At 41.3% G+C, this 12,317-nt stretch overlaps 1 protein-coding gene across 1 annotated transcript in view; it reads left to right on the forward strand.

The window, feature by feature from the left end:
- Window positions 1-4,978: 4,978 nt before the first annotated feature.
- Window positions 4,979-12,317, forward strand: part of LOC125484218 — a 23,619-nt gene continuing 16,280 nt past the window's right edge. The window contains exons 1-2 of the mRNA XM_048602033.1: window positions 4,979-5,087; window positions 9,484-9,553. The gene's annotated coding sequence lies outside the window, so the exon portion shown is untranslated. The remainder of the gene's footprint in view (window positions 5,088-9,483; window positions 9,554-12,317) is intronic.

Below are 12,317 nucleotides of genomic sequence, written 5' to 3' on the forward strand. Positions count from 1 at the left end.
TATTAAGGCAGTCCATTACAGAGCAGCTCTTAACAGGGAGTTTCAAAACCAGATTGGAGACCATGAAGCATTGAGATTCTTTGTGAAATTTAGTGAGATTTGATGACACAAAATATTTTAAAGTCTGGAAAGAATTGCTGCAAAATCCATGGTGATCTGTCTTGATCACGTTTGCCACTTGATGTGTGCTATAGGGTGTTCAATCGCAGTCTATTAGCCATGTTTATCTGACATTAATTGTGGGTGTTAGAAATAAGGTGTACATGTAAATTGTATTACTGTTCTAAATTTGTATCGTAAAGTTTATGTTTTGTTGCAAATTCTGGAATCCTGAGACTTTATTCTCTTAGTAAATCCCTGAATCTCTCACTTTGTCTACTTCAAAGCTAGAAGTTTCTGGTTCTTAGCCAGATCATAACTTAAGTTTGGTGGTCGGGGCCAAGATCGAATCAATATTTATGTTAGGACCTTTGCAATCTCAGGATGTCACAAATATCTTTACAGCCACTTTAATAGATTTTTTTTTTAAGTGTACTGCCTGCATTGTAAAAAATGCAGCAGTTAATTTTCACATAGTAAGGTTCATACACAGGACTGAGATAATGTGCTCGTTTTATTGATTGAGTGATAAATATTGGCCAGAACACTGCTTTTCTTTAAAATATTAATCAGAGATCTTTTATGTCCAACAAATTGAGCCCAAAAAACATGCTGCATTTCTCAGTACTACACTGAAATGACTTGATTGTGGACTTAAGCATGTGGAATGAGGCTTGAGTTCTCAGTCTTCTCAGAAAAGATTGCTACCACCGAGCCATAGCTAAGACCTTTAAGACATTACGGACAGGACTGAAGAATATCTAAATGCATAAAAAGTGCATTATGGGTCATGCAATTAAATTGTGAGTGTGAATGCTGGAAGGCACAAAGTCGGGTTGTATACATATTTGCCAAATAGGAAGATGGTTGTGTTTGTTGGAGGTCAGTCATCTCAGGTCCAGGACATCTGCGGGAGCTCCTCAGGATAGCGTTCTACGCTCAAGGATCTTTAGCTGCATCATTAAAGACCTTCCCTTGATCATAAGGTCCAAAGTGGGGATGTTTACCTATAATTGCACAACAGTCGGCTCCATTTGTGACTCCTCAGATATTGAAGCAGTTTATGTTCAAATGCAACAAGCTCGGGCTAATATCCAAGCTCGGGCTGACAAGTGGCAAGTATTTGTGCCACACAAATGCCAGGCAATGACCATCTCCAATAAGAAACTATCTAACCCCACCCCTTGACTTTCAGTGGTGTTGCCATCACTGAATCCCCCACTATCAACATCCCTGGGGGTTATCACTAACCAGAAGCTCAACTGGATTCACCATTTAAATGTGGAGCCTACAAGAGCAGGTCAGAGGTTTGGATTACTGCAGTGAATAACTCATCATCTGACTCCCACAACGACTGACCACGATTTACAAGACACAAGTCAGGAGTGTGATGGAATACTCCCTGATTGCCTGGTTGGGTGCAGCTCCAAAAACACTCAAGAAGCTTGACACCGTCCAGGACAAAGCAGTCTGCTTGATTGGCACCACATCGACAAGCATCTACAACCAACACTCAAGAACAGCGCTGTATGTTCTACCAGATGCACTGCAGAAAATACTTAAAGATGCTTAGGCAGCACTTTCCAAACCGAAAACTACTTCCATCTAGGAAGAGCAATAGGTGCATGGAACACCACGTATACGTTGCCCTCCAAACAGTCACCATCCTGACTTGGAAATATATCGCCGTTCCTTCATCTTTGTGGGATCAAAAATCCTGGCATTCCCACCATAATGACATGTTGGGTCAACCTACAGCATGAGGACTGCAACAGTGCAAGAAGGCAGCTCACCCCCACCTTCTCGAGGGCAATTAGGGATGGGCAAAATTCTAACCAAAAGAACTGTGGATGCTGTAAATCAGGAATAAAAACAAAGTTGCTGGAAAACCTCAGCAGGTCTGGCATTATCTGTGAAGGAAAAAACAGAGTTAATGTTTCAGGTCCAGTGACTCTTCCTCAGAACTGATGGTGGCTGGGAAAATGTCAGTTTATATGCAGAGAAAAGGGGAGGAGGATGGGGTAGGGAGTAAACGATAGGATAGAGTCTAAAGAGAGAGAAGTGTAGTTGGACAGACAAAGGAGTTGATGATGATCAGGCCTGGAGGGTGAATAGTTGTTAATGGGGATTATTAGTGACTAACAACAGGTAGTGTGTAATAGCAGGCCATGTGGTAACAAGGCCTGGTGTGTGAGGTAGTGGGCTGGGACATGGGAGAGTTTAGGCCCTAAAATTATTGAACTCGTTATTGAGTCTGGAGGGCTGAAGTGTCCCTAAGCGGAAAATGAGGTCCTGTTCTTCCAGCTTGCGCTGAGCTTCACTGGAACACTGCAGCAAGCCAGAGACACAAATGTTAGCCAGGGAACAGGGTGGTGCATTAAAGTGGCAGACAACAGGTAGTTCAGGGTCTTTTTTGCGAGCAGAACGTAGATGTTCTACGAAGCGGTCACCCAGTCTACGCCTCATTTCCCCAATGTACAGGAGATCACATTGTGAGCAGCGAATGCAGTATACTAGATTCTGGAAAGTGCAGGTGAAGTGTTGCTTCACCTGGAAGGTATGTTTGGGCCCTTGGATAGTGGGGAGGGAGGAGGTAAATGGGCAGGCGTTGCACCTTCGCCGGTTACAGGGTGCAAAAATTCTGGCCAGCCAGCAAGCCCACATCCCCCAAGTGAATGAAAAAAATCAAAATTCAGACTGAAAAGGGATTTTGAATATCTGGATGATTGTAGCAGAAAATGTTTGCTGCAAAGTAATGGTGAGTTGGAAAAGGAGATCAAGGAAGGTGCAGTTGTGGAGAAGAGACAGCTGAGAGGCAAAAGAAGCAGAGTGACAACTAGAAGGGGAATGTAATTGATTGATATGGGTCTGGAGCGATAGTGTTTAGCAATATTGCTTGACCATTTCTGCAGAATCACAGATTAATTGCATTTGTTACCCTGTCAACATGGCTTGTACATACATAGTTCCGCATTCATTTCTATGCATTGTTTCAACTTTTATGAGTTTGAAGAATGCCAGAAAAAGGTAGGTATCCATTCTACAAATGAGCTACTTATTAACATAATGCTATTTCACTTCCAATTGCGTTATCTTCCACAGCGTACCTTGTCTGTTTGCTTATGATATGTGCTGTACGTGTTCATTGTAATTTAGTAGTTAAATTGGGAACTTGCCATTTCATAACAGCTAAAGGTTTACAGTCAAACTTTGTTTTTTCTGGTTGAATAAAAGAAAAGTTATGAAGCACAAGTCTGTCAAGCCAAGTTACTGTTACCCCTCCCTGATTAACTTCTTAAATGCTCCAAAATGTTCCACAAAGCATAGCAATAGGAGGGGCATGGGAGTTGATTTGAAACCTCAAATTAAAAATATCAAAATATCAGCAGTGTAAAAGTGGTTTGCGAAAGGAATCCTAAAGTTTTTGTGCCAAACTAGCTAATACTTCTAGAGTCTAAAAATGAATTTTGGGAGTGTTCTTTGTTTAAAAGAGAATTGTATTCCCAGCTGAAATAACGTGCAAAATAAATTGTATCAAATAAGTATTAAAGAAATATTATACAAAGTGTAATACATTATTGTTTAAAATATTTACTCACTAATAGTACTATTAAATTGGCCAGGCCCCATCTGATGGCAGGTTCAATGCAGCTGGCAAGAACTAAACTCTGCCACTAGATGGAGCCCAGGACTTCCAATGTAGACTGGAAGGTTGCATGAAGGAGTGAGAACCAACTGAAGAACAGATCCAGGGCTAAGTTTAAAAAAGCACAGGCAGGAGCACAAACTGGGGTGACAATTGGGCCATGAGCAGCAGGAACCCAGGCCATGCAACAAGCCTGGAGCCAGGGCAGAGTGGGCGAAGCAGCTGTAACCTCTGATGTTTTCAAAGGGCACTAGGGACTTTAAAAGTAAAGATGGAGTTATAGGAACTGAGGCCAGGGGAAGAGGGACTTCTAGACTGAGGCAAAAACTAGAAGCCCTGGTGAAGAGGTCATGTGCAGATTGCATGAAGTGTATGTTTAAAGACGTTAAAATGAAAACCTCAACAATAATTGAATTCATCAGCACTACTTTATTAACTAAAACAAGACATTAGAGAGGTACCTTTAAGCAGTTACTTAACCAAGAATTCAGAGTCCGATGTAGGGGTTCTGCTTCTGATCAGTAAAACTGCTGCAGTTTTAGGTGGTTCGGATCACCCCCAGATCCTGACGCTGGGCTTAATTTAGGAATGTGAAGTGAAGAAGGCAGTAGACAGATGTTTCAGAGCAAAGAATCTCTGCATTTAATAAATGCAAAGGTAAATATATCACAAGAAATAAAAGGCAAATGTACTAAGCAGGAAATAATACAGAGGTGAATATATTACAAGAGATTAAAAAAAGGAAAATACAAAACAGTGAAACTGACACTATCATCAGTTATTCAGAGGACAGTACTTAAATATACTATTAACACAGATTAAGCACTATTAGAAACTAAGCAGTAGCTTTAATTACAGATACTTTAATCAGACTTTCTAAGTTTGGGTGTCCTGCACTGTCACCAACCCACTGTCCCCTCCCTGCTAGGTAGGTTGGATACTTTGGGGTCTCGTGGAAATAAGCTCCCACTGGGGATAGACGTGGTTTGAATTGCAGCTGGCCGTTCCCGCTTGCTGTAGCCGGTGTTTCACTGAAGACTTTGGATGGTGTAGGCCTTCAGTCTGGGTTGAGTCCGCTGATGTAGTATGATGTGTTGTGGATGTATCTGATGCGTGCTTTGGTTTTCTTAAGTAATCGTGGGTTTGCGAGCGGGTTTTCACCTCAGCATGTGTCTGAGGTCTCGTGGTGTTGATCAGGTTGGTGGTTCTGAGAGGTTGTTTTGCTCAGTCTGCAGGTCATGGTCGGTCACCGGTGGTTGGAGATGGCTGTAGGAGTCTTTCTTGGTGCAGTAACTCTCTAGAGTCCTTCTCCTGTTGGTGGCTGCAGGGAATAGCTCTTGAGGTGAATCACTCTTCTTCTTCCCCTCTGTTTTTTTCAGGTGAGATTGGGGCCTGCAGTTGTACTAAATTGCAGGACTGTTCTCTTGATGCCAAAATCTGCACTTTTCAATTGTGTTACTGTTGCCCCGTTTTGAGGTGAATTGCCTTCCTGATAGTTTAGAATAGGTGTAAATGTATTTCAATTAGATGGAATGTCCAGAATTTCTTTGAATGAATATTAATTGAAGTTGGATGTCTTGGTATCTGTAAAGGCTCCATGATGTCCATGTTAAGTTGTTGTCTTTGGTCTGGTTCATTGTTCTTTTAGAGTTGAGTTGTGAATTAGATTTTCTAGCTGGACAATGGTTCCACGCAGCTGTCCATGTGACTGTGTATTTCTCCAGAGCATCGACCACCTGCCTTTTTTAATTTTAAAAGTTCTGTCAAAAGCCTAGGGTTTTGGTCCAGTATTTAAAACAATAGTGTCTTTTGTTCAATCCTACACCAAGGACTATTAAACACAAGTGGAGATGTGTGACTAGTGGTGGTGTACAGATCTGAAAAGGAGGTTGCGTTTAGAAATCAACCAAATAATTTCTTCATATTGTACATTTGTGTATTTTGTTTCCCTTCTCAGATCAATGTACAAAACATTTTTTAAAAATCCATTAAAAAATCATATGAAAGATTATTCAGGTATGAAAAAGTCATAGACCCATACAGCTCTACTAACCTGAGTCTGCCTCAGACCTAAAGTTGAATGTTTTAGTTGGGTCTTGGATAATAGGTATTTCTAACTCTCGGGAAAGCATTTACAACGGAGACGAATCATCAGAATTACAGTTTGTGCTCTGCTCCTGTGCAACTAACTATCTAGAGCACACTGTGACAATTCTTACGAGATTCAAATAGAAAAAGATATATTAACTGAAGTGAATTTGCAATACATGTTGAGAAATTTCGTGTATTGGTTAGCGTTGTTTTCACCTTGTGACTGTATTATGATAAAAACTTGCAAGGGATTGTCTAGTTTGGTTATCCAACTGACTGACTCCTTCAATGATGTATTGTAAAAGGAGGTATCTCCCTCAATGGTTCTTGGCTAGAATATTGATGCAATATGTCCCATGGTTTGGAATTCATGGCCACAATCACATTGTTTCTCATCTTTCACCAATGGAGATTCAACCAGAGATCTGGGTGTTCATGTCCATTGTACCCTGAAAGTGGCAACGCAGGTCGATAGAGTGGTCAAGAAGGCATACGGCATGCTTTCATTCATTGGACGGGGCATTGAGTACAAGAGTTGGCAGGTCATGTTACAGTTGTATAGGACTTTGGTTCGATCACATTTGGAATACTGCGTACAGTTCTGGTCACCACATTACCAAAAGGATGTGGATGCTTTGGAGAGGGTGCAGAGGAGGTTCACCAGGATGTTGCCTGGTATGGAGGGCACTAGCTATGAAGAGAGGTTGAGTAGATTAGGATTATTTACATTAGAAAGACGGAGGTTGAGGGGGGACCTGATTGAGGTCTACAAAATCATGAGAGGTATAGACAGGGTGGATAGCAAGAAGCTTTTTCCCAGAGTGGGGGACTCAATTACTAGGGGTCACGATTTCAAGGCGAGAGGGGAAAAGTTTAAGGGAGATGTGCGTGGAAAGTTCTTTACGCAGAGGGTGGTGGGTGCCTGGAACGCGTTGCCAGTGGAGGTGGTAGAGGCGGGCACAATAGCGTTGTTTAAGATGTATCTAGACAGATACATGAATGGGCGGAGAGCAGAGGGATACGGATCCTTGGAAAATAGGCGACAGGTTTAGATAGAGGATCTGGATCGGCGCAGGCTTGGAGGGCCGAAGGGCCTGTTCCTCTGCTGTAATGTTCTTTGTTTTTTGTTTCTTTGGAACTGGGAACCCTGTGCCCATATGTGGGAAGATTCAGTAGAGTACTGTTCTCAGGATCTCTGCTGTTGGGCCTCAGATGAGAAATTGATTACTATCCATCTGGATAGTGGGCTAATGCTGATTGGATGAATATTAGCTTCTGCAGCTACAGAATGGCCTCTATGATTTTAAGCACTTGTTTGGAAGGTTTTTCAAATTTTCGTAAATGGCTTTTTCTGTCACACAAAATCTGGTGTCGTCATGGAGTATGGTATCCAGTAAGTTGGAATGGATTTAAGCTTTCCTGACACTGTCCTCATTATGGATTTGCAACTAAATTCCACCATATGTGTGTAATGGCTGCAGGATCATGAGTTGGATGGATAGTCTGCGGCAAAATACGGATCACTGCTGCAAAGTGGTGTTCTGGTTGTGCTCCAGCTAACATGCCAGCAGTTTCTGGATCAGGTTTGCTACTTTTTAAAAATTTTTTGTCTGTTGTTGACAAGATGAGGCCAGTGGCTGAGTGTTTTCTCCAGGGTGATACCGACGTACTTTGGATGTCATTTTCCACCCTGCTGCTGTGGAGTTACAACGCCCAGCACAGTACACTAATACATCTTACATAAGATCATGCAGAAATTTTACAAATGTACACTGAGCAATATGTAGCAGTGGGGGAGAAGCAAAAATAAAGGAATTATTTTCTTTTTGTGAGAATTTACGTAGTATATGAAACCAAATCTTGAACTGTAAGATCATTAGTCCGCCAAGGTCAGACCATTGCAACTAACCAACTGCTAAAGATTTTGGACGTTTGGAGTAATTGATGGCAAAATCCTTAGTGATGGATAAAAAACTCTAACCCCACCCCCCCCCCCCCCCCCCCCCCCCCCCCAGCCACACACGCACACATACAGACATGTGCAAAATTATATCTATTTTTCACAAGAATTGCAGATCATCAATCTTTTATAATCATGCATATCCTCAGTAAAAAAAAGGAGGAAAGAAAGGGTAAACAAATATGTACTGTCAAACTTGGGCCAAATTTGCAAAGCCACTGTGAGGATATAGCAAAGAAATTATATTGTAACGAAGGAAAAAATAGCAAGTTTTATAAACCAAGCAGTACTTATAAATTTTCTGTTTCTGGGTGGGATTTGTTTGTTTCAGTAATGATACTGTTTTACTTTGTATCTGTAATTATCATAAACCACACCCCAGTTCTCAAATTATAGATCTACTGGATATGAAAAATTGCACATTTGTACTTTTACTGCCTTTCTTTACTGTCTGTTCTGCCACCGGGTGGCATAGTGGCTCAGTGATTAGTACTGCTGCCTCATAGTATCAGGGATGCAGGATCGATTCCGGCCTTACGCAACGGTCTGTGTGGAGTTTGCATGTTCTCCCTGTGGCTGCAGGGGTTTCTTTCAGGTGCTCTGTTTTCCGCCCACAGTCCAAAGATGTGCAGGTTAGGTGGATTGGCCATGCTAAAATTGTCCCATGGTGTCCAGGGTTGTGCAGACTAGGTGGGCTAACTATGGTAAATGAGTGGTTACAGGGATAGGGTAGGGGTCTGGGTGGGATGCTGTTTGGACTTGATGGGCTGAATGGACTCTTCCAGCATTTTGACGATTTTATGAATCTTTATCCGCTCTGTCACTTTTTTTCTCTTGTGCGATAATCCTTTCTCAGTCAGTAATAGATCATTCAAAGTTAATGGGGTATAAATTTATCTCAGGTATTAGCTCAAAACAGGCAATTGAAAATGGTTGACTGAACGTTATTCCAGTAAAGTAATTGTGTTGAACTGAAATGTATATCAATCTAACATTAAGTATTAGTGCTGCTATGATCTCTGACCAGACTTCCGAATTATGTTATAATCTGGCAAAGGAGGAATAAATTCAATTTTTGAAATAGACAGAGAGGATGTAGAAGACTTACTGAGAGAATACAGCCACACACCTCCACAGTTTTAACAACCAACAGTAAACGTTATCATGCAGTGTTAGAACAGTAATGCAGTTTTCAATACTTTTGCAACTTATTCTTAGCAGCCCAGATTGTAGTAGTAAATATTGGTGATTGACATTGATGAACAAGCCACAGCAGGCACCAAGTAGCAATGTGTTCAATTCAGATCTCATAGGCTTCTTAGTAACTCTTCACCATCACCCCCACCCCTACTCCAAACATCAATATTATGGTGCATAATCAATTCTCATGTAACTTTTAATTCTTTCAAGTTTAAAGAGGTTACATTTGCTCACTTTTGTCAATCTAGCCTTGAAACTCCATCTCATGAGCTACTTTGTTGTCCACTGCTTCAGTGACTGATCACCTTCCTCTCTTGAGTCTATGCTCCCCTGGACTCTGGAGCTGCACTTTAGTACTTAGTCTCAGGCACAACTGATCACTGGCTTTACCAAGCTAGAACTACTCCTTAATTTTTTGCAGAGCATGAATTGGAGAATCAGTGTCTTTGTTAAGAATTGTTATTATATGACTCTCTTTCTTCTGTAGGAATGCATAGAAGAAGAACATAATTACAGCTTGAATTCAACGACGCAAAATTCAATTCCATCAATTGCAGGTACATTCCTTTTGCTATGTGTGTTCTGAGTCCTATGTCATGCTTACTAATGTAATTAAAGGAAGGAGCAACTTACTGCAGATGCTGGAATCTGTACAGAAAACAACCAATGCTGGAGATCACAGTAGGTCAGACAGCAGCCATGGAGAGGCAGCAAGCTAACGAAACATTAACTTGCTCTCTGCATGGATGCTGTGTGACCTGCTGTGACCTCCAGCATTGGTTGTTTTTAATTAAGGGTAGGTTTGGTTGGGGTGAACTGAAAAGGAATTTAGTTTTAAAAATAAGACAGTTGATGAATGTTGGCAGACTTTAAAAAATAGTTCATGACTCAGGGCAAAGATATATCCTAGTGAGGAAGGAGGGTTCTAGGAAGACTTTAAACCATCTATGATTAACTAGGGATGTTATGGACAGTATCAATTTGGGGGAAAAAAATCACAATGTCAAAGATCAGTGGTCAGCTGGAGAATGGGGGAAGTTTTAAAAATCGGCAAAAGATGAACAAAACAATAGTAGCGGGAAAGAATAAACTATGAGGGTGAACTGGCTGGTAAAACAAAAATGGATGATATAAGCTTCTTGAAATCTCTAAAAAGAAGGAGAGAGGCAACAGTGAACATTGGACCCTTAGTGAATGAGCCTGGGAACTAATAATGGCAAGCCAGGAAATGGTGGAGAAGTTAAACAAATATTTTGTGTCAATCTCCGGTGTAGATGATAGAATAGCATTCCAAACTTAGTAAATAATGGAGAAGTTAGCAGGTGTTTGGGGCGGGAAGGGGATAAATACTATCTTTACGATTAAAAATAAAGTACTAGGAAACTAATGGGGTTAAAGGCTGATAAGACCCCTGGACTTAATGGGTTGCAGCCTGGGATAAAGGCAACATCTATTGTAATAGTCATTGCGCTGATAGTAATCATCCACAAATCCTTGTGTATCGCAAAGGTCCAAGTGGATCAGAGAACTGCCAATGTGATACACTTATTTAAAAAAGGAGACAAAAGAGGGGTAATTTAAGCCGCATAGCTTGACATCTGTTTTTGGGAAAATGTTATCAAGGAGTAATAGCAGAGCATTTAGAAACCTATAATATGTTCAAGCGAGTAGTTCTTTGAGGAATTAGCAGGTAGAATAGATTTCCAAAAGCCGTTACATAAGGTACCACACGTGAGGCTAGTTAATAACATAAAAGCACATGATGCTGGTCTAATTAGTAAGTTTGCGAACGATACAAAGATTGGTAGAGATGCAGATAGTGATGAGGATTGTCAGAAGATATATCATGATATAGATCAATTGGAGGCATGGGCAGAAAAATGACAGATGGAGTTTAAACCGGACAAATGTGAGGTGATGCATTTTGGAAGGTCAAGTACAGGTGGAAATTATACAGTGAATGGCAGAACCCTTAGGAGTATTAATATGCAGAGGGATCTGGGTGTGCAGGTCCACAAATCATTGAAGATGGCAGTGCAGGTAGATAAAGTAGCTAAAAGGTTCATAGTATGTTTGCCTTCATTTGAAGGGGCAGTGAGTATAAGGATTAGACAAGTTATACTGCAGCTTTATAGAACTTTAGTTAGGCCACATTTGGAATATTGTGTACAATTCTGGTCACCACACTACCAGAAGGATGTGAATGCTTTGGAGAGGGTACAGAAAAGGTTTACCAGGATGTCGCCTGGTATGGGGGATTTTAGCCATGAAGAAAGGTTGGACAGACTGGGTTTGTTTTCGCTGGAACGCAGGAGGTTGAGGGTCAACCTAATATAAGTTTACAAGATTGTGAATGGCATGGATACAGTGGAAAGTATGAGGCTTTTTCCAAGGGTGGAGGGGTCAATTACAAGGGGACACAGGTTCAAGGTGTGAGGGGGGATATTTAAAAGAGATGTGCGAGGCAAGCTTTTCACACAAAGGTTGGTGAATACCTGGAACGCATTGCCAGAGGAGGTGGTGGAAACAGACATAATAGCATCATTGAAGAAACACTTGGATGAATACATGAATAGGATGGGAATAGAGGGATAAGGATCCTGTAAGTGAAGACAGTTTTAGTATGGAAGGGCAAAATGTGGTGGCGCAGGCTTGGAGGTCTGAAGGGCCTGTTCCTGTGGTGTTGTTCTTTGTTCTTTGTATGGATAGAGGATTGGCTAACTAGTGGAAGACAGTTGGGATTAAAGGGGTGTTTTCAGGATAGCTACCTGTAACTAGTGGAAAGTCACAGGGATCTGTATGGGGTTACAATTATTTACAATATATATTACTGACATGGATCCAAAAACAGAAATTGCTGGAAAAGCTTAGCAGGTCTGATAGTACCTGTGGAGAGAAATCAGAGTTAACATTTCGGGTCCAGTGATCCATCCTCAGAACAAATTTGTGGATGACATAAAAATAGGCGGGAAGGCCAGTAATGAGAATAACACAAGGAGTCTGCAGAGAGGACTGGGCAAAATCTTGGCAGATGGAAAATAATGTTGGAAAATGTGAGGGTATACACTTTAACAAGAAGAATAGAAGACCTGAATATTATTTACTTATATTATGGGAATGACTGCCGAAAGATACAGCACAATGAGATTTTGGAGGCCTTGAACGTGAATTTCAAAAGGCTAGCATCCAAGTACAGTGGGTAATAGAGATAGTAGGAACTGCAGATGCTGGAGAATCCGAGACAACAAGGTGCAGGGCTGGATGAACACAGCAGGCCAAGCAGCATCATAGGAGCAGATCTGCTCCTATGATGCTGCTTGG

This window comes from Rhincodon typus, chromosome 10, assembly GCF_021869965.1.
Source record: "Rhincodon typus isolate 14 chromosome 10, sRhiTyp1.1, whole genome shotgun sequence".
NCBI lineage: Eukaryota > Metazoa > Chordata > Chondrichthyes > Orectolobiformes > Rhincodontidae > Rhincodon > Rhincodon typus.